This window comes from Marmota monax, unplaced genomic scaffold, assembly GCF_021218885.2.
Source record: "Marmota monax isolate L192 unplaced genomic scaffold, Marmota_monax_Labrador192_F-V1.1 WCK01_AAM20220418_F8-fsc00103, whole genome shotgun sequence".
NCBI classification, from domain to species: Eukaryota; Metazoa; Chordata; class Mammalia; order Rodentia; family Sciuridae; genus Marmota; species Marmota monax.
The window spans coordinates 4,343,843-4,370,691 of record NW_026694286.1 but is presented as its reverse complement, the minus strand read 5'-3'; the positions used below and the strand labels follow the sequence as shown (position 1 = coordinate 4,370,691).

Sequence of the window (26,849 nt, the reverse complement as noted above, 5' to 3'; positions counted from 1 at the left end):
TTTTTAATCCAGGTTATTAGCCTATGTTTCTTAATTGGTGAATTTAAGCCATTAACGTTTAAGGTTACTATTGAAATATGGTTAGTACTACCCGTCATGCTTGTTTATTTATTTATTTTAATATGGCTAGTTTTTCCTTTTTGGTTTTTTTTTTCTTCCCTTTACTGAGTTACCTCCCCCTGTTAATTTTGGGTGCTGTTTTTCAATTCCTCTTTTTGTAGTGTTTTGCTCAAGATGCCTTGTAGTGCTGGTTTTCTGGCTGCGAATTCTTTTAACTTTTGTTTATCATGAAATATTTTAATTTTATTGTCAAATCTGAAGCTTAATTTTGCTGGATACAGTATTCTTGGTTGGAATCCATTATTTTTCAGCGTTTGAAATATGTTGTTGGGGCTGGGGATGTGGCTCAAGCAGTAATGCGCTCGCCTGGTATGCGCTGGGGGCTGGGTTCGATCCTCAGCACCACATAAAAATAAAATAAAGATGTTGTGTCCACCGAAAACTGAAAAATAAAAAAAATTAAAAAAAAGAAATACGTTTTTCCAGGATCTTCTCGCTTTCAAAGTCTGTGATGAAATATCAGTCGTTAACCTAATTGGTTTACCCCTGAATGTAATCTGCCTCCTTTCTCTCGTAGCTTTTAATATTCTCTCCTTGTTCTGTATGTTGGCTATCTTCATAATTATATGTCTTGGAGTTGTTCTATTACGGTTTTGAATGTTTGGGGTCCTATAGGCTTCCAGGATTTGGCAATCCATTCCATCTTTCATCTCTGGGAAGTTTTCTAGGATTATTTCATTTAATAGGTTGTCCATTCCTTTGGTTTGAACCTCTATACCTTCTTCTATCCCAATGACTCTCAAGTTTGTTTTTTTTATGACATCCCATATCTCTTGGATAGATTGCTCGTGAGATTTAAGCATCTTTTCTGTGTTGACTATATTATTTTCAAGTTGATAAACTTTGTCTTCATTATCTGATGTTCTGACTTCTACTTGATCTAGTCTATTTGTAATATTCTCGTTTGAGTTTTTAATTTGGTTTATGGTTTCCGCATTTCTAGGATTACTGTTTGTTTTTTTTTAAAATCTCTATCTCCTGGTAAAGCTCATTCTTTGCAGTTTGAATTTGTTTGTTTAATTTGTTTTCAAAATATACTTTCATTGCTTGGACTTGCTGTCTCATGTCTTCTCTAAGATTCCGTTCCATCTGAGTTAGGTATGCCTTGAGTTCTTTCCCTGTCCATGTTTCTGATGCTTCTAGGTCCTCCTGTAGATTTAAGTTGTCCTGCATTGTTTGTAATCATTTTTTCCTTTGTTTTTTCATGTTGTTCACGTTACTTTCCAGCTCTGTTTGAGTGCTGTGTAACTGCTTTCTCCTATAAATTTGTTTTGGTTTTGTATATCTCTGTTGTCTCTCCTTTGTGGTGGGAGATTATGCCTAGAAATGTTGGGCTTTATTGTACTTTAGAGCTGATTCATTCAATTCATAAAAGGCTTCCGGGTTCTGTTTGTTTTGGTTTTTATAGTTCCACTATCTCTCCTTTGTGTTAGGAGACAATGTTTAGAGATGTTGGATTTAATTGTGATTTAAGGTAAATTCATTGGTTTCATTAAAGGCCTTCAGATTTTGATGGCATATAGAGAACTGAGGTTTGGACTTAGGATTTTATGTTAAGGTCGGGCGATTTGATGGTATGGAGGTTAGTATATGTTAGCTTCTTTGGGGGGTTGCTCAAATGCAGCAGGATATTAACAAGAGAATAGACAGGAGTACTTGGGGGTAGTTAAGAGCTTAGGCGGACTATAGACCTATTCGTAGTATTCATCTATTTGCATTTGGTAAGTTATATGTAATCTGGGTGTTCATGCTTAAGAGGAAAGATGGGGAAAAGGTAAGGACGCAAACCAAGAAAGAGAGAGGGAGATAAGAAAGAAAGAGAGAAGAATAGAAAAGAAAAGAAATGATAAAATAATAATAATAATAAAATGCAGTAAAATAAAAATTACAGTTGAAAAAAAAGATAATTAACAAACAAAAATTTAAAATTAAAAAATTAAAGAATTAAAAAAAATGAGAAAAGAAAAAAAAAAGGGGGGGGGCAGTGTTAGGCTTCTATTTTCTTCGCTTCCAGTAGGTGGTGCTGTGCCTTCCGGGCCAAGATTTTGCCCTCTGGCTATAGGATACAGTCCTACAGTCCGTGTGAGCCCCCCCCCCCCCCCATCTCTCAAAAACCTGTTAGCTTAGGTTTATTCCTGGCCTCTCGTCCCCTGGCTTCTCCTGCTAGCCAGGCCTTCCCCAGTGTGATGCCTCTCGGCAGTTCAAATTGTACTGTGGGCCTGCAGTTTGCTGGGTGTGGCGGGTGGCTATTCGGAACTGGCACCCTACGCTTGCCCCTCCCCAAGAGCTGGCATGACAGGTTTCGTTTTCGCCGCTGATGAGAGCTGATGAGAGGGGAATTGGAGGTCAGTTGTCTTTACTTTTCCCCAAGTCTCTATGCAGGCTCCTTCTGATAATCCCTCCCCCGGAAAGCCTGGGAGAGATTTTATGTGAATTCCCCGTTGTATGGGAGATGGGCTGAGTAACACACACCTGTTTTATTGTTGCAATCTGTCGGAGACTGGCGATGGTGACATCAGCTCTCCAAGATGGTGGCCGCTGGCTTCCTTGGTGGACTGTCCGGTGTGGGGGATAAAACTGGACCGCTTCCTTCCCCCGTCTCAAACCCCGAACTCAGCCCGGAGCTCAGTGAGGGCACAGCCGGCAGGACTCCACAGAATCCGCAGCGCCGTTTCTCTCTGCTTGCTGTCCGCTTCTCCCATGCCCTGCTGTCTGTAGCCGCGGGGCGGGCCGTGGGGCGGGCCGCGGATCAGTCAGCCTGGATCTCAGGTCGCACAGTTCGTTCGCGTTTGAGACCCAGTAACTGGTCCTCGGTGATGGAAATCCTTCCTCTAGGTTTCGGTGCACCCCAATTTTGCTGGAAGTTCTTAACAAGATAGCTTTTGGTCGTTCTAACTTGTTATTCACCTGCGCAGTGACGCTGTACATGGGTGGGGGAGGGGTGTGATGCATTCTATTCGCGGCCATCTTCCTCTCCTCAAACCATCAGATCTTGGGTTTTTCTTTGTAAGGAGGTTTTTGATGACTAATTAAATCTTGTTATTTGTCTAGATTCTCTGTGTCTTGTTTTGGTAGGTTTTATATTTCTAGGAACTTATATCCATTTTTGGTAAATCATCCATTTTTTGATGAATAGTTTTTTACCGTAGTCTTTATGAACTTTTTACTTCTCTAGTATCATTTGAATTATTTCTTCTTTCTTTTATACTTTTGAGTCTTGTTTTTTCAGTGGTTAATCTGGCTAATGGTGTGCTAATTTTTAAAATATTTTCTGTTGTTTTTTTAGTTTCTGTTTTAATTTTTTCTGCTCTAATATTTATCATTTCCTTTCCACTGCTGTGTTTGGGCTTAGTTTTTTTAAAAATTTATTTATCTAGTTTCATGAGGTACTAGGTTGTTCAGTTGACATCATTCTTTTTTAATGTAGGCATTTATCACTATAAACTTTTTTCTTTGTACTGCTTTTGTTGTATTCCATAAATTTTAGAGTACCATATTTTCATTTTTGTTTGTATGAAAATATTTTTGGATGCCCTTTTGATTTCTTCTTTGACCTTTTGGTTTTTCTCGATTGAGTAGCTTAATTTACACATTTGTGATCTTTTCAATTTTTCTTCTGTTACTGATTTTTAGTTTTATATCATTGTGGTTAAAAAAGATCCTTGATATGATTTTCATCTTCTTAAAATTTGTTAATACTTGGTTTGTGGCCAAACACACACACACACACACACACACACACACACGTACATTCTGTTGCTGTTGTAATGTTTTTGTATGTGTGCTTTGGTCTGATTAGTCTACAGTGTTTAGTCTGCTATTTCCTTACTGATTTCCTGTCTGGATGAACTATCTGTTGCTGAAAGTAGGGTATTGAATTCCCTGTCACTGCATTGCCATCTCTTCCTTTTAGTTTTGTTAATATTTACTTTATATATTTAGGTACTCTGATGTTGTGTGCATGTGTATTTACAGTTATTATATCTTCTTGATGGATTGATCCTTTATTACTATATGATGACCTTTTCTCTCCTGATAGTCTTTGACTTAAAGCTTGTTTTTTATAATATAAATACATACCACCTCTGTGGTCTTCTGGTGACCACTTGCACAGAATATCTTTTTTTGTCCCTTTATTTTTAGCCTTTGTGTATCCTTAAGAGTGAAGTGAATCTTCTGTAAACACCATATATTTAGACTTTGCTTTTAACCCATGAAGTTACTGTGTCTTTGGATTGGAAAATTTAATCTTTAACATTTAAAGTAATTAACTATGTCTATTTCAGTAATTGTTTTTGACCCATGTATAATTTATTTCTTCTGTTGTGATCTCCATTTCTGATTTAATGATTTTTTTTGGTAGTGGTATGATTTGATTCCTAGGTTGTCTTTGTTTTTGGTGTATTTATTACAGGGATTTTTGTTTGTTCTTGTGGTTATTATGAGGCTGACATAAGATACTTCTGGTTCTATCAGTATATTTTAAGTGAATAACAATTTAGTTTTGATCACATTTAAAAAAACTCGTACTTTTATTTCTCCCCCATTTATTCTATATTATTGATATTACAATTTACAACTTTTTAATAATTTTTGTTTAACATGTATTAATTGTACATATTAATGGGGTTCAGTGTGATATTTCCATATATGCTTACAGTTTTCCCTGATTAGAGTCAACCTCCTTCCCAACCTTCTAGTAACCATTATTCTACATTCAGGTTTACTGTTTTAGCTTCCACATAGAAGACATACCACGTGGTACTTGTCTTTCCTTGTCTGGTTTGTTTTACTTACGATAGCCTCTAGTTCCATCCTTTTTCTGCAAATGATGAGATTTAACTCTTTTTAATGGCTGAATAATATTCCATTGTGTCACTATATCACCTTTTAAAAATTCATTCCTCTGTTGATAGGCATATAGGATGGCTTCATATCTTAGCTATTGTTAATAGTGCCTGAACAAACATTGGTGTACTTATTTAATTTCCTTTGATTATATATCCAGAAATGGGATAGCTGGATCATATGGTAGATCTATTTTTAGTTTTTTGAAGAACCTCTATTTTGTTGTCCATAATGGCTGTATAAATTTACATCCAATAGTGTGTAATAATTCCCTTTCTTCTGCATCCTCCTAAATTGGAAATTGTTATTATTCAACTTATAATATTTTGTATTTTGTATCCATTAAGAAATTCTTATAGTTATTTAAATATTTTTATGTTTTAACTTTTATAGTAGAATGAACCATTTGTCTAGCACCATTATAGTATTATGGCATTCTGAATTTGGCTGTACTGACCTTTGGCCAGTGGGTTTTATACTTTTATATTTTTCACGTTGTTAATCAGTGTCTTTTTCATTTAAACTTGAATAACACTCTTGCACATCTTGTAAAGGAGGTTAAGTGTGATTGACTCCTATTGCTTTTGCTTCTCTGAGTATGTCATTCTATTCTCTCCTGGCCTTCAAGGAGTTTCTACTGAGAATTACATTTCTACTGAGAAGTATGTTTGCTGTCTTTTATGATGGTTCCTTGTATGTGATGAGTTGCTTTTCCTTGGTTTAAAAATTCTTTGTATTTTGACAAGTTGACCATAGCAGGTCTTGGTGAAGGCATTTTTATTTTCTACCTCTTTGGGATTCTTTGGGCTTAATGATTTTTTTTCTTCATGATAAAGTTTGTTTTATTTAAATAATTGTCAAATATTAGTTCTGATACAGGATTGAGAAAGGTTAACAATTACGAAATCAGAAGGAAAACACTATTATTGCATTATAAAACACATTCAGTAAAGCAGACTTAAAGAAATAGGCACCTGTTTTTAATATGGACTGAACACCCCAGTATCATTTAGGTCGAAGAAGCAAAGAAACAAAAACAAAAACAAAACAAACCACCATCAATAGCAACATCACCACCACAAAAGGATGGGCAGGATAGAGGGAAGAAGACAGAAGGCAGAGCCTGAGAGCCTTTGACACTAGTGTCCCAAAACTTGAGTATAAAATAAAAAGTTTCTGCATTTAAAAAGTTTATATAAATCATATGAATTGTTCCTTTCATGAAAGTCAGAATGTTATTTGTTCTCCAGAAGATATGCCTAAGTAACATATTTGCACAAGGCCATGCAGTGTCCTGGATGTTAGTCATACAAGCTGAAGTCTATGGGTGATTAAGTAAAGATATTGGTTTGGTATTCTGTAAACACAAGATTATAAATTACTTCAGTTGTATAAAAGTCATGATTACATGTAGAATTTTATGAAGGAAATTTTGTATTTCCATTTGACTCATTACCTACTTTTTAGTATGTGAAGTTAGTGCAGACATCTGTGAAAGGATGTGAAAAAACTATTTTATTCACAGAAGTGGTACAAGGTGAATTTAACAGTCAATCAACACACATACTTCATTCACATCTTTAATAACCAAAGATATTCTAGCCCTGAGGAATTGAATAAGCATATTAACTTCAGTGGCATCTGTTAGGCACTATAGTCACATAAGTTACACCAGAATGGGAAATAGTGACCAAGTAACATTCTACTGTTAAACCAGAAACGGGTTTAAGACCTTTCAATATCAAGCACAGATATAAATCTCTCAGAGCTCTGTCTATTTATGTTTGAATCATAAAGCTTTTCTTTCAACCTGTTTTCTTAAACCTCTGTTTTGCATAATCCAAAAGGAAAATATAGAAGAGATCAGTATTATAAAGGTTGTATTAAATAAGAGTTATTTAAAATTTAGTTTAGATGAAGTAGGGAAAGCTAAAACATTAAAATTGTGAAAATTGGTTGTTGGAACTAGTCACACACCAGGAATTAGATAATATATACAGTTATTTTAAGTAGATCAACAATGTGGCTGAAACATGTCCTTTTCATCAGTGTACTGTTAAATTAATAAAAAAATTTATATTTTTTTCATTGCAATAGCAGTATATTATTGCTATCTATAAAGTTGTTAGGTTCTATTGACTTAGTGAATGAAAGGAAATAAAGACGGCTGGGGATGTGGCTCAAGCGGTAGCGCTCTCGCCTGGCATGCGTGCGGCCTGGGTTCGATCCTCAGCACCACATACAAAGATGTTGTGTCCGCCAAAAACTAAAAAATGAATATTAAAAAAATTCTCCCTCTTTCTCATCTCTCTCTTAAAAAAAAAGAAAGGAAATAAAGAGTGGATAGGTAACATTTTAGGGAGAAACAATGGGAATTAGAAGATGTATGCAGTGGGTGTTTCAGCCAGCTACCAGCTTGCTGGCAACAAGGTGATTTGCTTTGAGGAGGGAGGGTCCTGTGAAGTGGGAATATGGTCACCCTTGACCTTTCTCTCATATGGAGCTGCAATAGGAAGTTGATTGTTCCTAGTTTTTTGATTTACCTATGTTGTAATCCCTAAAATCAAAATATTTTTGCCCTTTCTGCAATAATTTTCTTAAGAAATCTGAACCTCCAGGCTTTTGTACCAGATGGGGATACCTTGCTTTTCATTTGGCTTCTTCAGCTTTGTGTGGACTAGTCACTTACCTTCCATTTTCCTCTGCTCCTCCAGGAAAGACTGCCTTGGGGACTTCTGTGGATACAGAGCTCCCTTTAACTCCTCCTTCTACTTACTGGATCTTGATGTTTATTTCCGTCTTGACTTTTCTGTCATTTTGTTTTAAGAGAGAAAGAGAGAGAGAGAGAGGAGAGAGAGAGGAGAGAGAGGAGAGAGAATTTTTAAATATTTATTTATTTTTTTCAGTTTTCGGTGGACACAGCATCTTTATTTTCTTTGCATGTGGTGCTGAGGATCAAACACAGTGCCTTAAGCTTGCCTGGTGAGCGCGCTACCGCTTGAGCCACATCCCCAGCCCCTGTCATTTTTTAAAACAACCTTGTCATCCCCTTCTGCGTCTCACTCTTTCTTGGATTCCTGGAATTTAAACATTGGTCGTTCTTGGTGTTTCTTGGTGTTCTCTGTAAAGTGCTAGGCTTTCTTCACTCTTTTTCATTCCCCTTTTCTATTTCTCTGACTGGGTAGTCTAAAATGATCTGTCTTTGAGTTCACTGATTTTTTTCTTTCTGCTTGGTTGACTCTGCTACTGAAGCTATTTAATTTTTCAATTTAGATCTTGTATTTCTTCAACTGCGGGTTTTCCCTTTAGTTATATTTATGGTTTCTGTCTTTTCACAGAACTTCTCATTTTGTTCATGTATTATTTCCCTGATATGATAGTGTTCTATCTTTGTTCTGTTTTACCTCACTGAGTTTCATTGTTGGGAAATTTGTAGGTATTCATTTCTTTAAGACCAATTACTGGTGCATTGCGTTGTTTTCCTTTTGTGGTGTTATGTTTCCTTGATGCCTTGTCTCTTTTGAAGTCTTGCATTGTTTCTTTGTATTTAAAGAGGTAGTCACTTTTCCAGTCTTTATTGACTGACTTCAGGAGAGAAAGACCTTCACCAGTGAGCCTATCAGGAGACTTGGGGAGATTCTGAGACCTTTTTGATGGATGTGCCTGCTACACTCCTCTTGTTTCTTCTTATGGGGAAAGTATTGGGATTGTGTGCCTTCTCTCCACCCTGCAAAATGAGACTTGATGTTGAGATATTTTATTTTCCCCAGGGCAGTGCCTTGGTGTTTTCAAGCTGTGTGCCTTCTTCCAGTCCAGCAGAGTTGAGCAAGCTACTAGGACTCACACCTACTGTTGAGATGTGTGTGCTGTCTGCATGGAGCCCATGTGCAATCTGTGAGACTGCATAGGGTATTTATAGGTATCCATGGGTGCTGACTATGAGGGGATACATGGTGTGCTAGTGGCACAGATCCACTGGTTGAGAGGGTGAACAGGCAAGTAATCCTCTGGGATTTGTGGGTGGGCCTTTTGATGGAGTATGAAAACTGGTTAGAAGGATCCACTGATAGTGGTTGTGATCCATGTGGTTGCTGTGAGCTTCTAACCCTTGTCCTGCTCCCAGCTGCTCCCAATATTATTCGGTTGTGCTGATTTCTTCAGTGGTCTTGGTTAAGTGAGACGGATCTGATTCTACTGAAAAAGGCCCACAAGGCTGTGGAAGCTAGCAGTTCACTTTGCTCTTAGCTTCTCCAGTGGTAGAAATTGTGGGCCAAGACTGCCCCCTCTCAACATGCAGGAATGATGTAGGTAAAGTGAAACTTCTCTTCTTTTCTGCTCCTCAGTGCATTCATTCTCAGTATTTTTCTTCCTCATCAGGTTTCTGGAAACCCAACTAAACTCCGGGTCTGTCGGAAAGGTCTTTTTGTAGGTAAGTATTTGCCAGAATTGGTGTTTCTGTGGAGATATAAGGTGTTCTGTTATCTAACTTATATTCTTCCTCTTTTTAAAATGAACTTTTGCATCCATGTTTGTAAAATATTGGTCTGTAATTTTCTTGAACTGTCCTAGTCAGATTTTGAGACTAATATTTATTGGTTTATAAACAGATTGAGATGGATATTTGTTTTCTTGTCTCTGGAAGAATGTGAGTTTTGTATTAGTTCTTCCTTAAGTATTTGGAAGAATAACCTGTGAAGCTGTCTGGGCTTAGAGTTTTCTTTATAGGAAGTGATTGAGTGATTCAATTTTTTAATGAGGAAGAAGTATTCAGAATATCAACTTTTTATTTAGCTTGTTTTAGTTTAAAGAAATTTGTACTTTGAATGTAATTTGCCCCATTTATTTCTGAAAAGTTGTTTATGATGTGTTATACTTTTAATATCTATAAGGTCTGTAGTCATGTTCTCCCTACCCTTGCCTGACATAGGGTGCCAATTTGTAGTTTTTTCAGTCTTGCTGAGAGTCTATCATTTTCTTATGTATTTATTTATATATTGGATATAATAACTTTATTTATTTTTATGTGATGTGAAGGATCGAACCCAGGGCTTTGCACGAGTTAGGTGAGCACTCTACCGCTGAGTCACAACCCCAGCCCCAAGAGTTTATCACTTTCATTAATCTTTTCAAAGAATAAACATTTGACTTTGTTGAATTATCTTATTGTACATTTTATTCCCATTCATGGTTTCTTCTATTCATTATTTCTTTTTCTCAGCTTTCTTTTTATTTGATTTTCTGTTCTTTTTCTAGCTTTTCGATAAGGCTATAACTTTTTTCAAAGCACCAGTTTTAGGTGCATCTCACAAATTCCAGTATATCATGTCTGAATTATAATTCAGTTCAAGATATTTACAGATTTCTGTTGTGATTATTCTTTGATCATTGTACTAATATCCTATTCAGTTTCCATGCAGGTGAGGATTTTCTATCTAAATAATTTTAGATAGAATTTAAGATTTTCTATCTTACTAATTTCTTGCTTAATTTCATTGTGTCCTGGGAGTATATTTTGAATAACAATAATGTCTTTAAAGTTTTTTGAAGTTTGCTTTGTGACCTAGCATATAGTCGGTTTTGGTAAATGCTTTGTGTGAAGTTGAAATGGCTTTTCCCCTCATATTTTATTGGTGCATTTTAATTAATTATAAATAATGATTGGATTTGTTGTGACATATTTATTCATGTGCATAATATAACAATATAATTTGGTGAATATAATCCCCCAGAATTTCCCTTCTCTCTCCCTTCCTCCTTTCCCATGGTCCCTTTTCTCTATTCTACTGATCTCCCTTCAATTTTCATGAGATCTCCTTGACTATCTTTCCCTTTTTTTCTCTCTAGGTCCACATATGAGAGAAAACATATTACCATTAACTTTCTGAGTTTGGTTTATTGCATAACATAATGTTCTCAAGTTCCATCTATTTTTCTGCAAATGACGCAATCAACACTCTTCTTTATGGCTGTATAAAGTACCATTATGTATATATATTATGTTTTCTTTATCCATTCATCCATTGACAGATCCCAAGGCCGGTTCCATGGTTTGGCTATTGTGAATTGTGCTACTGTACAACATAGGTATGTATGTATAGCTATAGTATGCTGACATTTATTCTTTAGAATAGATGCCGAGGAGTGGTATAGCTGGGTCATATGGCGATTCCATGACGAGTCTTTGAGTAACCTCAATACTGATTTCCACAGTGGTTGTTTTAATTTGTAATCCTACCAAGAGTGTAAAATGTTCCTTTATTTTCCATATCCTCTCCAGGATTTATTATTGTTCTTATTCTTAATGGCTGCCATTCTAACTGGAGTGAGATGAAATCTCAGTGTAGTTTTGATTTTCATTTCCCTAATTACTAAAGATGTTGTATGGTTGGCCATTTTTTTTTTGAGAATTGTCTGCTTACTTCCATTTGTCTACTTACTAATGGGGTTATTTGTTGGTTTTGAGTTTTTTCAGTTCTCTCTATATTCTAGATATTAATCCTCTGTCAGAATAATAGCTATCAGGGCTGGGGCTATGGCTCAGTGGTGGGGTGCCTGCTGTGCACGTGTGGGGCCCTGGGTTCAATCTTCAGCACCGTAATGTTTTGAGCAACCAATAAATTTCTAAAAAATAAATAAATAAATAAATAAATAAAATGTACACAATCACAGGCGTGATCCACCAAAATAAATAAATAAATATTGTGTCCATCTACAACTAAAAAAATGTTTTTAAAAAAGAATCATAGCTAGCAAAGATTTTTCTCCCGTTTGGCAGGTTCTTTCTTCATGTTCTTGTTTCCATTGTGGTGCAGAAGTTTTTAATTTGATGCCATCCCATTTTTTAATTATTGGTGTTTTTTCTTAGGCTTAAGGATTCTGTTGAGAAAGTTGTTGCCTGCACCTGTATGTTGGAGTGTTGACCTTTCATTTTCTTCTAGGAGTTGCATAATTTTTGGTCTCATTCCTAGGTCTTTGATCCTGTTTGAGTTGGCTTTTATTCAGGGTAAGAGATAAGAATCTAGCTTCATTCTTCTACATAGGGATAGCCAATTTTCCCAACACCATTTTAACAAAGGTTCTCTTTTCTATTGGATGTTTTTGGCACATTTTTAAGGATCATATTACTGTAGCTGTGTGGGTTTGACTTTTTTCTAATCTGTTCCAATGGTCTATGTGTCTGTTTTTATGCCTCTACCATGCAGTTTTTGTTACCATAGCTCTGAAGTGTAATTTGAAGTTAGGTGATACCTCCAACATTCCTTTATTAGATGAGAATTGCTCTGGCCATTTTCATTCTTTTATTCTTCCAAATTAATTTCAGGACTTTTTTTTCTAGTTCTGTGAAGAGTGTCATTGGTATTTTTATGGGGATTGCATTGAATCTGTATGTTGATTTTGGGTAGTATGGCCATTAAAACAATTAATTCTGTCTATCAATGAACATAGGAGGCCTTTCCGTCTTCTGAGATCTTCGATTTCTTTCTTCAGTGTTCTATAGTTTTAATTTTAGCGGTGATTCATTATAGCAGTACTTCATCTCCTTAGTTAGATTTATTCCTCAGTTCTTTTTTGTGGAAACTTTGTGAGTAGAATTGTTTTACTGATTTCCTTTTCAGCAGATTCATTATTGCTATATAGGAAAGCTATTTTTTTGTGTGTTGGTTTTGTAACCTTCTGTTTTTCTGAAATTTTTATTAGCTCTAGTAGTCTTCTTGTGAGCTTTTTGAATATTCTAAGCATAGGATCATATCATCTACAAAAAGTGATAATATGACTTCTTTCTTTCCTATTTTTTATCTCTTTTATTTCCTTCTCTTGCCTAATTGCTCTGTCTAGAATTTGTAGTACTATATTTAATAGGAATGATGAAAGTGGACATCCTTGTCTTGTTCCTTATACTAAAGGAAATACTTTCAGTTTTCCATATTCACCATGATGTTGTATACAGTCTTTATGATGGGGTAGGTTTCTTCTATTCCTAATTTTCTTCAGTTTTTTTTTAATCACAAGTACATGCTGAATAATGTCAAAGACTTTCTCTGTATATATTGAAATGATATGTGATTTTTATCCTGAATTTTAGCTATGTGTATTGACTTGTGTATGGTAAAACCTCCTTGGAACCCTGATATAAAACCAAAATGATGTTATGATTTGCTAATATTTTATTAAGGATTTCTGCTTTTAAGTTTCTCAGAGATATTGATTTGTAGTTTCTTTTCTTGATATGTCTTTATCTGGTTTTGGTATCAGGGTGATACTGGCTTCATGGAATGAATTTGGCAGTGTTCCATCCCTTTATATTACATGGAATAATTTAAGAAGCATTGACATTAGTTCTCCTTTAAAGGTCTGTTAGAATTCAGCTGAAAACTCATCTGATTTTCTTTGTTGGAAGGTTTTTATTGCTGCTTCTGTCTCATTGGTAGTTATTCTGTAGTTTTTTTTTCTCAATTTGTCTTTATCTGGTTTTTGTATGATGGCGACACTGGCTTCTTTTCTTCACTTCATTACTCTGTATATTCTAAAGAGGATATGGGAACAATTTTTGAGACCCCTCATAGATGTAGTATCCACAGCCTTTGTGTTAATTTTCTTTTTGTTGTAGGAGTAGATGTCTGTGAGTGGGAGTAGAGGACTCCCCTAGCTGTTCCTGCTTGGAAAGCCTGGTTATAAGTTTAGGGTTTTCTCTTCTTTACTTTGTATTAAAGTATTGCTGAAGTTTGAGCGTGGTTAATTTGTCAATTTGGATCAAGGTATGCTGTCCATGGTGGGCTTTAGTTCAGCAGCAGAATATCTACCCTGTGAACTTATAGTGTCCCAGTAGATTCCCATCATCTCACAGAAAAGGAGGCAAGAGATGAGCAAACAGTGTACATTGTTAAAGTACCAAGTGTCTACTATGACATTTACAACACTATCACAGAAATAGGGATGGCAGGGGCAGAACTTTTGCCAATAGCAAAAGCAATAAATAGCCTTTAACTAGATCTGGCATTAGAGAACAGGTGTCAGCTAAGCCACCCACATTACTGATAACTGCAACATTATGAATGGTGGGATGGGAATTCTGTGAACCAAATAATTCTTTTTTTTTAGTTTTATTGTTTTTCTTTTTTAAAATACATGACGGTGGAATACATTACAATTCTTATTACACATATAGAGCACAATTTTTCATATCTTTGTATATAGAGTATGTTCACACCAATTCATGCCTTTATACATGTACTTTGTTTTTTTGCATTATAATTCTTATAACACATATATAACACAATTTTTAATATCTCTGTTTGTATATAAAGTATGTTGACACCCAATTCAAGTCTTCATACATGTACTTTGTATAATGATGTCCATCACATTCCACCATCCTTGCTAATCCCCTTTCTCCTTCCTTTCCCTCCCACCCCTCTTCCCTATCTAGAATTAATCTATTCCTCCCATGCTCCCCCTCCTTACCCCACTAAGAGTCAGCCTCCTTATATCAGAGAAAACATTCAGCATTTGTTTTTTTGGGATTGGCATATGTACACAATGCAATTCTACTCAGCATTAAAAGATAGTAAAACCAAATAATTCTTAAAGATGGCAAAAATGCAGTTCATTAAGAAAAAAGAAAATGTGCTTAAGAAGATAAAAGAATATTTAGAATGTTCAAAATGTGAACAGAGAGAAAGTGGAAAAGATGTTGCAAGTGATGGCTATAAAGGAGGAGGAGAAAAAATAAAACTGAAGAGAGAATGAAAGAGAAAACAAGAGCATTTGGTATTAGAGGGAAAAGAAGGGAGAAAGGAATGAGAACCAAAAAAACAAACAAAAAACCAAAAGGAACAAACCTCCAACCTTTAAAAGACAAAGAAAAATGGTGATTGTAAAAAAAAAAAATGCTAAAAATGAGAGGACCCCCCCATGTATCCCTCCTCCCCCACAGCCAGGAACCAATCAACATAGCAAGAACACACACACATACACACACAAAAAAAAAGAAGGAAAAAGGATTATTAATGAAAAATGAAAGAATTGCCTCTATTCAGGTTGTCAGAACTGTGGCTGAGGGTGGATGCTCCCTACTTAGCCTGACTATCCTCTTTTCTGTTTCTTCTTGGGCTTTGTACCCCTGAAAGTGAGAATGGGGTTGTTGAACCCTTTCTGTTTTTGTGTTGCTCACTGAGCTGTGCCCTGAAGTGACCTAAAACTGAAGCTGATTCAAATAGCTCTCAGCTTCCCTTCTCAACAGTGCACAGAATAGGACCCTCCTGGTAGCTGGAGTTTTGTCAAGCTGGGGCTGCTGTAGAGTTCTGTGAGGGATGTTTTGGTAGGTGGAATTAGCTCTTATTAGTCCTTTGGGACATTATTGGGTGGTTTCTGCTTTGGAGAGATTAGATCAACAGCCCCCTAGGGCCCAGCAGATAGAAGTGTCTGCTGGGGGTCTGGATCTCAGGAGCCTCCCAGGAATTCTAGGGGGTGGGTGGGTGGCAATCCTCCATGTACTCTGCTGCCCATGAATATGACCTTCCCAGCCTTAAGTCTCTGAATATGATCATACCCACCTGTTCAGATTCCCCAACCCAGTTCAGATGATCACATGAGCCACCAGACTCAGCAAAGTGAGTGTCTGACTCGAATCCTCAGGTTCAGTCTTCTTTTGCTTATTTCACTCACATTCCCCTAGGTGCATCCTAAGATCACAATGGCAAATGTCTATGTGATCTTCTGGCTTCACTGAGGCATATGCCTATGGCAAATGTGTCCTGTGATCTTCTGGCTTCACTGCAGCAGCTGCAACATGGCCTCCTCAAGACGGCTCTCCCCTCAGCTCTGCACTGCCAGTTGAGAAACACAGAGCACTTTTCAAACACCAGTTCACAGTTTAGCCTCTGGATACCTAAGTTTGCTTTTCTGTTCCACAGATTTATCTGTGCCAGATCTCGTCATTGTGTTTCTCCTGTTTCTGTTATCCCTCCCCTCTGTGGTGAACCAGTGTTGTTCAGGTGTCCACTACTGGCTTGGTTCCCAGGTATTCCTTCTATTTCTTTGTTCAGTGTACCTGGGTTTCTGAGTCTCTAAGAGACTCTAAATGGATGGTAGTGAATTTCAGTGAATTCCCCCTTTCACACCCCTCACCGGTGAGCAGTATTCCTGCTGCTTGAATCTTGAGTCATAGAGCAACTGGAAATGCAGGCTTCCTCTAATCCACCATCTTGACTCTCAGAATTTCCTTTGAGGTACAGAATGCTTCCTTGAAAAAGGAATTAAAGATGCTTTTCAGGAGACAGTAGTGCTCTGTCAGTCACTCAGCTACTACCTAATTATCTGTTGAAATGGCTTTTAAAATTTATTTTTGTTGGTGCATTGTTGTATATGTTAAATTTTTTGGTTGCATTCATTGTCCAGCTCTTCTGTAGTCCTAATGAGTAGCTTTTTTATATATATATATTTTTGTTGTCAGTGGGATCTTTGCTTATATGTGGTGCTGAGAATGGAACCCAGTGCCTCACACAAGTTAGTCCTGTGCTCTACCACTAAGTTACTGCCTCAGCACATGATTAGCCTTTTCTTCCAGGCTGTTGTCATTCATTCTTCACATTTTGATGGTATCATCAGATGATCCACTTGACAATAACTAGGACTCCCCTATTCCTTCTTCAAGGGACATGCAAAGGGTGTATTGACCACAGCCACAAAGGGTTATTAAAAGTTGATTTGTCAAGCTGCCAGAAGACACAGCCAAGTCTGCTTGGGCAGGCAGTGAAAATTGCATAAGGACTGCTACCTGGCTGACAGCAATGCAGGACTATCTTTTTTTGAGAAGCATTAAACTGTACAAAATGTACTTTGTTATCAATCAAATATGGCATACTGTGGAATATATTATGGCCCCTATTATCTGGCTATTTTATGCATGATGTGTTCTTTATTTTGGATTACACATAATATGCATCTTCTTGCATGATGAAAAAAATGAAAAGAAAAGACAAGTCTACTGCTTGACATTAATATTTGATGTTCAGGGGTTATGAGGGAGATCATTGTAACATTATTGAGTGACTAGGAACATAAAGAGGCATAAGAAACCCTGACAGTGGATGACTGAAAGAAGTTGTCTTGTTTTCATTGATTTTCTAAGAGTATGCTCCAAATTATATAAGCACATAGGTGAGCATCTCTCTGGCCCCACCCCACATCCTCCCACTACCTGCTAATATTTAGTTTATAAACAATTAGGTGAATTTTTGCACCAAAACTTTATCTCCTTTTGCCTGCACATCTTCCAAAGCCCACTTGTTTCTCATTATTATCAATTCCTACCTTTTAAAACATTAATTGATATGTTTATTTTGTGTCACCTCTTAGTTCTCTTGAAGTTGTAAATGTATTTTCTTACATTTTAATTAATAAGAAGTCACTTTGTCTTAAATTGTTGTTTATAATTTTGTGAGTCCCCTTAAAGTTGATCAGAAGGGCAAATGTAGGTTGGATTCACAAAGTAGGATATGGTCAATGAGGCAGAGTAATGTTGGTATTATAATCTAAATCTTTCTCAGTATTTTAAATTGGGGACCAATTTAGAGAGCAACAGTCCTCTTGCTGCTGCTACCACTGCTTCATAATTTTTATTAGTCTGGAATATATCAGTTACAAAGGACAGAAACGTAACTCAAACTGACTTAAGGTCATGAAACTGAGAAGTCCTGGGTGGTTTTCGGTCAGGTATGGCTGGATTTGGGGGCTCATCACCTTCAACATTCTGGTCTTCCTTCTTTGGGGAGGTGTTTGACTTCAGTGAATCTCTCTTTTTAGTTGGTGGCCTCTAAAGATCCAGCAGTACATTCTGCTCACATAATTCTGAAGGAACGGTTGTTTTGCTTGATAGCTCCAGTGAGAGTCCTAGAATTGGATATCTTTAGTTTTGCTTGGTTTACCTACTTATCTGTGAATCAATGACTGTAACCATGAGGGTGGATTATATCGAGTTAGTCCTTTCTGCACTAATTAGCAGGTAGTGGGAGAATTAGCAGGTAGTAGGGATTGATAGTAATGACAAATGAGTGGGCTTTGGAAGACCTACAGGCAAAAGGAGATAAGGTTTTGGTGCAAAAGGGTGCCTAATTGTTTATAAACAAAAGATTAGCAGGTAGTGGGAGGATGTGTCTGCCTTCCTTAGGACCATGTGGACTCAGAATAGGTTCCCCAAAGTAAAAATTAAGTAGCTGGACAGTGAAGAAGGACAGTGGGCTGCCTAAACCAATAACATGTCCTTTTGGGCACTAAAAGTAGAAGTTTGGCAGTCTTCAGGACACACACATTCTTCTGCTTATCTGAATAAGCATTAGAAAGTAAACCTACAGTGCCTTGGCTTTGACTCTGTCAGGTTTGTAGAGTAATATTATGTCCCTGCTTCAAGGTTTTGTCAGTTCAAATCTGAGGGAGGAGAAACTGATGACAAGATAGGCAGGCAGAGTGACCAGGTGGGAGGGTCAGGGCCGTTCCCTGGAAGTCAGGAGTTCCTTGTGCTGCTTTTAGGGCTGGAAAATAGGCCAGTTATTTTGCTCCTGGATTATGAACTTCTGGAGGGTGGGGACTGTGCTTGGATTTGCTTCTTAAACACTTCTCTTCATCTAAACCTCCTGTTAGATAAATGTTGGGACTTCTTAGTTTACTCTGTTTCTTTTCTTTCATAATTTTTAGCATTTGATTTTCTTGCACTTTATTGTGGGTGAATGTTTCAGCTCTCAATTCCAGTTTATCAGTTTTTACTTCTAAAAAGTCTAAGAATTCAACATGAGTATAAAGAATTATTCTATTAAAAGAATTTGAACAATGTTCTAGTTTTGTCTCACGGAGTCAGTATTTTCATTTATCGCTTTAGGGTTTGTACACACTTGTTTTTAAGTCCCTCTTGGCTTTTCCTCTTATGAGGATTTCTTAGGCATCCATTCTTGACTTTGTTTCTTCCTCTGACTCTTACGTTGGTGCATTTCCTGATGTGTTTTGTAGTTTAGTCTGTGAGCTCATCTTCAGTGAGATGTTCTTTCATGCAAGTTTCAGTCAGTGTCGCAGGTTGTTGAGATATTGCTACAGGAGTTTTTTTCCTCTCAAGGTTATGAGCTTTCTACATTGCTGGGGAAAGGGAAATGGACCCTGTACTTATGGTGAGTCTTTTTCCATCAATTTAGTGAGGCAGTCCTCCTCCGTGCTCATACCTAGGCAGGCTTATCAGTCCTTAATCAAGATGGGCCAACTTTTCTTGGCTTTGGCTGTGTAGATTGAGACATTTTTTTTTTTTTAGCTCAAAACCATGCATGTAGTTTATGACTTCAATTTCCAGCCCCAGATAGGAATAAAAAGCAAAGCCCATAAGGTGTAGGGACTGACTGAGTTGCCTTCATTTTCTCCTTGTTTCTCACATTTCTCTTTTATAACAATCCAGAACTTGGATGTGTAATACAGATATCCTTGTTTTATTTTTCCAGTATTTTTTTATCTCGTAATCTGCTTAACTGACCTCTTCATCAGAAGACACCTAATTATGTTGTATTTTTATAACCCCCTAGTGTATTACATTGTATGAAGTGGCAATTCATTTATATATACATGTGCTTTAGAATTTTTATTTTTGTGTTTAGCAAATCACATATTTTTCTAATTAGAGAAAAAAATCATAAGGCTTACAGAAGAAACTAGAGCTGCTGTATAGAAAGGATGACACTTGAGTTTGCTTTATTATAATATGAAATGTTTATAATACAAATTATAAAAACACTTTCAAAATATATACATACATGGGAGGCAAAATTATGTCCCTCAAATATCTATGTTCTCTTCCCTAGAGCCTGTGAATGTATTATTGTTAGGGTTTGGATAAGTCGTATTGTCCAAAGGCTCACGTGTGAGACAATGCAAGAACGTTGAGAGGCAAAATGATTAGAATTTGAGAACTTTAACATCATCAGTGGATTATTCCACTGATTAATGGATTAATTGTGTGGTAACTATAGGCAGGTAGGCAGGTAGGTATGGCTGGAGAAGGTTGGTCACTGGGGGTGCAGTGTGTCTTTTGTCCCTGCTGAGTGGTCTCTCTCTCTCTCTCTCTCTCTCTCTCTCTCTCTCTCTCTCTCTCCTTCCTGTTGCATGTCCTGGCTGCTTTCTTCTGCCGTGTCTGGCTACCATGATGTTCTTCCTCACCTTGGGCCCAGAGCGATAGAGTAGGCCATCTATGGACTGAGACCTCTGAAACAGTGAGCCAAAATAAGATTTTCCACCACAGTAATCTTGTCAGATCTTTTGGCCACACTGATGAAAAAGTTGGCTAAAAGAATTATGTTGTGGGCTGGGGTTGTAGCTCACTGGTAGAGTACTTGCCTAGGATGTGTGAGGCACTGGGTTCGATCCTCAGTATCACATAAAAATAAATAAATAAAATGAAGTTATTATTACAAAAATCATGTTATATAGCAGCATGGAAATTTAGATTGTAGAAGGAATTGCTAATCAGATTGTTGCTAATCAGATTATTTTAAGATAGGGAGATTGATCCATATAATCACGTGGTTCCTTTGAATGTGGAAGAGGGAAGCCAAAGAATTAGTGTCAGGGTGATGTATTGTAAGAAGACTGCACCAGCAGTTCCTGGCTTTGAACATAGAGAATGGGACCATGAGCCAAGAGGACAGCCTCTGGGATGTGGAAAAGGCAAGAAAAGAGTCTTCTCCCTTAGCGCCTGAAGAAAGGAACATAGCCCTGTTGACACCTTGATTTGAGCTTACTAAAATCATGTAGGACTGGGGTCTATGTAGGACCCATAGCTGTAAGATAAGCTGTAAGTTTTAAGCTACCTTGTTTGTGGTAATTTGCTGCAACAGTAGGTAGGAAAGTAATTTGCATATTGATGGCTTGGAAATTCCATTCCTCCAGATGGACTTAACAGAAATGTACTGAACATACATTTCAACAGAAGAGATATAGTAGAATGTTCAAGTAGTGCTATTTATAATACCCCTAACCTGGCAATTACTCAAACATCCATTAGATACATAGGACAAATTTGTTTTACACAATCGACAGTAGTTTGCAACAGTAAGAATGGACTGTCTACATGTACATGCAACTGTATGAATTATTGCCACAAACGTGACGTTAACAAAAGAAACCAGACATAAAATTCAGTGCATACTGAGAATTACAATTTACATAGCATATAAAAAGAGGAGGAGGTAATGTATTGTATTAGAAGTTTCAAAGATTATCCTTGATGGAGAAGATACACTCACAATGTTCTGTTTCTGGATTTGGTTGCGAGAAGATACACTCACAATGTTCTGTTTCTGGATTTGGTTGCTAGTTACATGCATTTATGCCTGGAAATTTATGAAGCTGCACACTAATCTTTTCTTGCATGCATGTTATATTTCAGTTAAAGAAAGAACACATTCTACACATTATGTCATTTTCTTCAAGAGCCCCACAGTCTGTTCAGTGTGGACCAGATTTCTTGAGGATGTGATTTAACTTGTTCTCATTTCCAGTAACCTGGAATCAGATCTAAAACTTGTCATTAGTTGACTTTTTTTTCACTATTCCAGCCAGTTTTCTTTCCTGTCCTCATATCAGATTGGAGAAAGTTTTGGTAGTACTAGTTGTTGTTTACCTAATGAAAATTATAATTAATAGAACTCACAAAGATCTGATGCTGTACTTGAAGTATTCAGCAGAGACATGCTTTAGTACCAAAATGATTTGATTTTATTTCTCTAAGTAAGAGGGTTGCATGTCATTTAGTGTAATATGTTGTATTAGGCAGCAGTGTCAGTTGTCATGATTCAGGTGCCAGTGTATTAAAGATACTTCTGGAAGGTGTATATTTTGGTGTATATTTATTTGAACAGTGGTTAGTGTTGTGACACTAATGAACATTTAATTTTGCAAGGCTTCAGAATGGCCTTTGTTGGAAAAAGGATTGTAATGAATGTGGCCTGTCTTTCTCAATAAGATATGAAGTGATCTGTTGTTTAAACCCTAGATTCTGGTTTTAGCTCTCATCTATCTGCATACTTTATCTGACAATCAAAAACGTGTAAAAAGTGCCTCTTTTGCATTAAGCACAGGCTTCGCCTCCAGGCTGTAGTCAGAGGCAGCATCACCATCCTTGCAGTAGTGGAGCCCTTACTTACTTAAGTCACCTAACTTTTGGAATTAGGAAAATTCTAGTTTGCTTTTACTGGCCCTGTCACCTTAGGCTAGGTCAGTCTAAAAGGGTTTTTGTGAGGCTGTCACCATTCACTTGGCACATGGGAATAACTGATGCAGGGATGAAACTAGTTATGATTTGTTAAGTATCCCAGTTGTTTCTTGTGTTTCTGATTAAGTGGTTAATTTTGAGTCATTTCTTATATCTGTAAAACATTGGTCCTACAACTTTCCATGAATACCCAAATACTTGGATGCCCACTCTTTACATGAGATCATCTTATGTACTATATTTCATCTCTAGATTACTGCATGGTTTGGATCTTGAATATCCCCTAAAAGCTCATATAGTGTAGGCAGATCTCCATTATAGGAATGTTCAGAGGTGGAGATTTTAAGAAATGATTGGGCCATGAGGACTCTAACCTTATCAGAGGATTAAGAAATTGATTGGATTCCTGGGAGGTGGTAAAAACTGTAGGTAGGTGGGGATATGGTCAGAGGAAGTAAGTCACTAGGGATGTGCCCTTGGGTATTGTATCTTGTTCCTGTCCTTTCCCTCTCTGTCTCCCTTCCCCTCTCTCCCCCATCTCTCTTCTCTCTCCTTCCTGGCTCTCCCTGGCTGCCATGAACCAAGTAGCTTTCCTCTGCCACACTCTTCTGTTCTGTCTTAATGTTCTGTTTTACCTCAGCCCCTAAGCAATGGAATCAGCCAACCATAGTGACAAAAGAACTGACATAATTGCTTATAATACCTCATACAATGTCTTACTGCATTCATGTGGATTCACAGTAGAACACAGCATGTGGAAAATCCAAAATTTGATTTTTGGAACTTTCTGAAATTTTTTATCCCAAATATTTATGATCTCTGATTGTTTGAATCCATCCATGGTTGACTCATGGATGCAGAACCCATGAATGTATAATTTTATTACTTGATGATAATATTTCATGACAAATGAAGCCTTTAAAGAAGTAAATATGAAAACATAGAAAATTTCCATAAAATTATCCCCAGCTACTATTTACTGTAAATATTTTTAAAGTGCAATGAAGCATAGAAATTTAGAAAGTGAACAACTATGTTCTCCATCCAGATTTCCATGTGCTTCCTCTGTAAGGTGATTATATTAGCTCACACTTCCTCAGCAATCTGCAAGTGTTCCTATTGCTTCACATTTTCTCCAACACTTGATGAGCCTTCATGTTTGCAGTCACATTCATAGGAGTAAGAGGACATATTCTTTAAAATATACTTTTCCTGATTTCTAGTGATAGTTTCTTTTCATATGTTTATTATTTCTGTTTATTCTGAGCATTGTTTGTATTGCTTTACAATTATTTTACTCTGCATATAACCAAAGATCCTATATATTATACTGAAGTTAAGTTGAATAAATTATTGAGTAGTAGTAATTTAATGCACATGTAATGCTTAATGTGGTATCTGTTCTATAAGAAACAGTATTGTCAATAATAACATTAATAATGATAGCTATCAGTGGAGGATAACTTCAAACGGTATTTGAGGCAACAATTCAAAACTTATTTTTATTTTTTTCTTCCCTTGATCAACACTTGAAGCTAGTTGTTTCCTTCAAGGAAACAAGTCCTTTTAAAAATAATTGTTATTTAGAAGTCAAGATCTGCTGTAGGTGTGGTTGGTGAGCTCACTGCAATTGAGGCATCACTTCTCCTCCAATGTAGAGGTGGGGAGTATGTGTGCACTTACACCAGCACACTTCAACTCCCTATCACCCTCTCCCCCTTACCAGCAAATGGCCTCCACCTCATCCTTATTGGACTCTGGCATCATTACTTGGACTGTATGGATCTTTCCACCCTGGTGGAGATACCAACATGCTCTGCCCATCTACAAGCTTTAGGATAAAGTTGCTCAGGAAAGGAAGGGAAGGCAAAGGGGAAGGGTTGAGCAGGAGGAGGTAGAAGAGAAGAGCTGGCATTCATTGTCACTGTGTTCCACTCTTTCATCTTCATTATATGTATTAACTCTCACAAACTACCAAGAGAAAATTCAGTTAAATAATTGAAAGGTTATTTGTAAGTGTCCAGTTTGATCAACTTTATAAGTTGGATAACAGTCACTCTAGCAGGGATGCAGACAATTGGAGACAGTTCCTGTTTTGATATTATGATGATTGGTGAGATTCATGTGTGATGGGAAAGAAAGCAATAGAGGGAAATTCTAAATTTTTCTTTGGCCTGAGGATATAACTAAAAGACTTGTGACAGAATCATGTATTCTTATATTTGTTTTTCCCTGATAATTTATAATACCTCCTCTGATAACCATGTTTTCATATATGTCTTTTTATTTCAGGGCCTTCTCACCTGTTTAATTGATTTGTTTGCCTATCTCTGCCCAAATACCACAGTGTCTTAATAATTGTACTTTATAAGGATGAATGATGATATAAATATTTTCACATAGATGTTCTTATCTACTTTTATCTTTTATTTCTTCATTTTAAGAAAAGCTTGATAAATTCCCTGAAAATTGATACTAGGGTTTTGATTGGAATTATATTGATTTATAAGTTAATTTTAGCATGACTGTGGTATTTACAACATTTGAAAAATCTCTTTTGTCTCATTTAAACATTTTGAATTCTTTTTGCTTGTCATTCCATGAACTTTTCAGTCCATCTTCCAATTCACTTTTAATTGTTTGTTTATGTTCAGGCTCAGTCTATTCTCTCTTTTCAGAAAGTTTATTTTTCTTATATCAATGAGTACATTTTATTTTTATCTTTAAAAATATTTATTTTTGTTTTAGTTGATGCATAATACTTGTATGTGTTTATGGGACACAGTAGGTCTATACAACATGTATGGCAAGATCAGGATAATTGGATAATTGCAGTGATAACTATCACCGCAAATAGTTTTTGTGTTAGCAGTACTCAGAATCCTTTCTACTGGCTTTTCTGAAATATACATTAAGTGTTGTCAACCAAAGTTACCCTACCATGTTGTAGCACATTAGATGTCATTTCTCCTTTCTAACTGTATCCCTGTGAACCACCCTCTTTCCCACATCCTTTATAGCCTCTGGTAACCACTATTCTACTCTTCTCTTCTATGAGATCTACATTTTTAGCTTACATATGTAAGTGAGAACATGTGGTATTTGTCTTTCTATGCCTGATTTATGTCTCTTAACATAGTGTTCCCCAGTAACATCCATATTGCTGCAAATGATTTCATTTTTTTGCATGGCTGAATAATGTTTTGTTGCATACATATACCACATTTTCTTTATCCTTTCATCTGTCAGTGGACACCTAGTTTGATTCCGTATTTGGGAATACTGTGAGTAGTGCTGCAATAAATATGGAGTATAGGTATTTTTTTTACCATACTGATTTCCTTTCCTTTGGTGTATATCCACCAGTGGAATTGCTGGATCCATATGGTAGTTCTATTTGTAGTTTTCTGAGGAAGTTCAGTACTTATTCCCATAATGGCTTTCCTGATTTACATTTCCAACATAGGAGACTTACCCCCTTTCTGTATCTTTGCTAGCACTTTATTGTTTTATGTTACTTTTTTACAGTAGCCATTCTGTCTGGGGTGAGATGATATTTCATTGTGGCTCTTCATATACCTGTTGGCCATTTGTAAATCTGTTGAGAAATAATGGCTACATTTAAAAAGAGCTTCTTTGAGATAAAATCAAGAAATCTATGATTCACACATCCAAAATGTACAATGTATTGCTTTTTAGCATTTTTACAGACAGGGTTTCTTGATGATCTCTGTCTATTTTAGAGCATTTTGTCCTTTCCAAAAACCAGCTAATGCCCATTAACAGTCAATTTTTCTTTCTCCTTCACACCCAGAAATAGGGAACCTAGTGATCTACTTTCTGTCTCTATAGATGTGCTAAATCTGTACATTTATATTATTCATGTAAATAGAATCATATACTATGTGGCCTTTTTGAGACTCTCTTCTTTCACTTATAATGTTTCTACTGTTCCCCATGTTGTAACATGTTTCAGTGCATCATTTCTTTGCATTTGTGAATGTTGTTCCATCTTACCATTCATCAATTAGTGGAATTTGTGTTATTTTCATTTTTTGGCTATTATGAATAATGCTGCCAAAGTACAATTTTTGTGTAGACATGTGTTTTCATTTTTCTTGAGTGTATTTCTAGGAGTGAAATTAATGGATAATTTTGATTAATGTTTTGGAAAGTTGACAAACTGATTTTGAAAGTAGCAGTGCTATTTTGTTTTCCACCAAAAATATACAAAGTTTCTAGCTTTTCCATATTCTTGTTACTCTCTGCCTTGTTGATTATAGGTATCTTAATAGATGTTAAGTAGTATTTTGTTAAATTTTTGATTTCTGTTTCCCTACTGACTAATGATATTGATCACTTTGTCATGTTCTTACTGGCTTTTGTACATCTCTTTTAGAATTATATATGTTCAAATCTTTTACCAATTTTGAGGATTGTCTTTTTACTATTGGGTTATAATTGGTCTTTTTTATTATGAATATGATCATTTAGATATTTGATTCACAAAAATTATTTTTTTCTTATTCTCTGGGTTGTCCTTTCAGTTTCTTTAGTGTCAATTGCAGCACAAAAAATTTTAAATTTTGTTTTAGTCCATTTGACCTAATTTTTCTTTTATTACTTGCATATCTAAGGA

General features: G+C 36.4%; 1 protein-coding gene across 4 annotated transcripts in view; it reads left to right on the top strand.

Annotated features, from left to right (window-relative positions):
- L3mbtl4 (L3MBTL histone methyl-lysine binding protein 4) overlaps window positions 1-26,849 on the top strand; it is a 485,427-nt gene that overhangs the window by 65,686 nt on the left and 392,892 nt on the right. For 2 of the 4 annotated variants that reach the window (XM_046467478.2, XM_058586450.1), the window contains exon 2: window positions 9,346-9,397. The exons of the other annotated variants lie outside the window; for them this stretch is intronic. The gene's annotated coding sequence lies outside the window, so the exon portion shown is untranslated. The remainder of the gene's footprint in view (window positions 1-9,345; window positions 9,398-26,849) is intronic. 4 annotated transcript variants of the gene reach the window in all.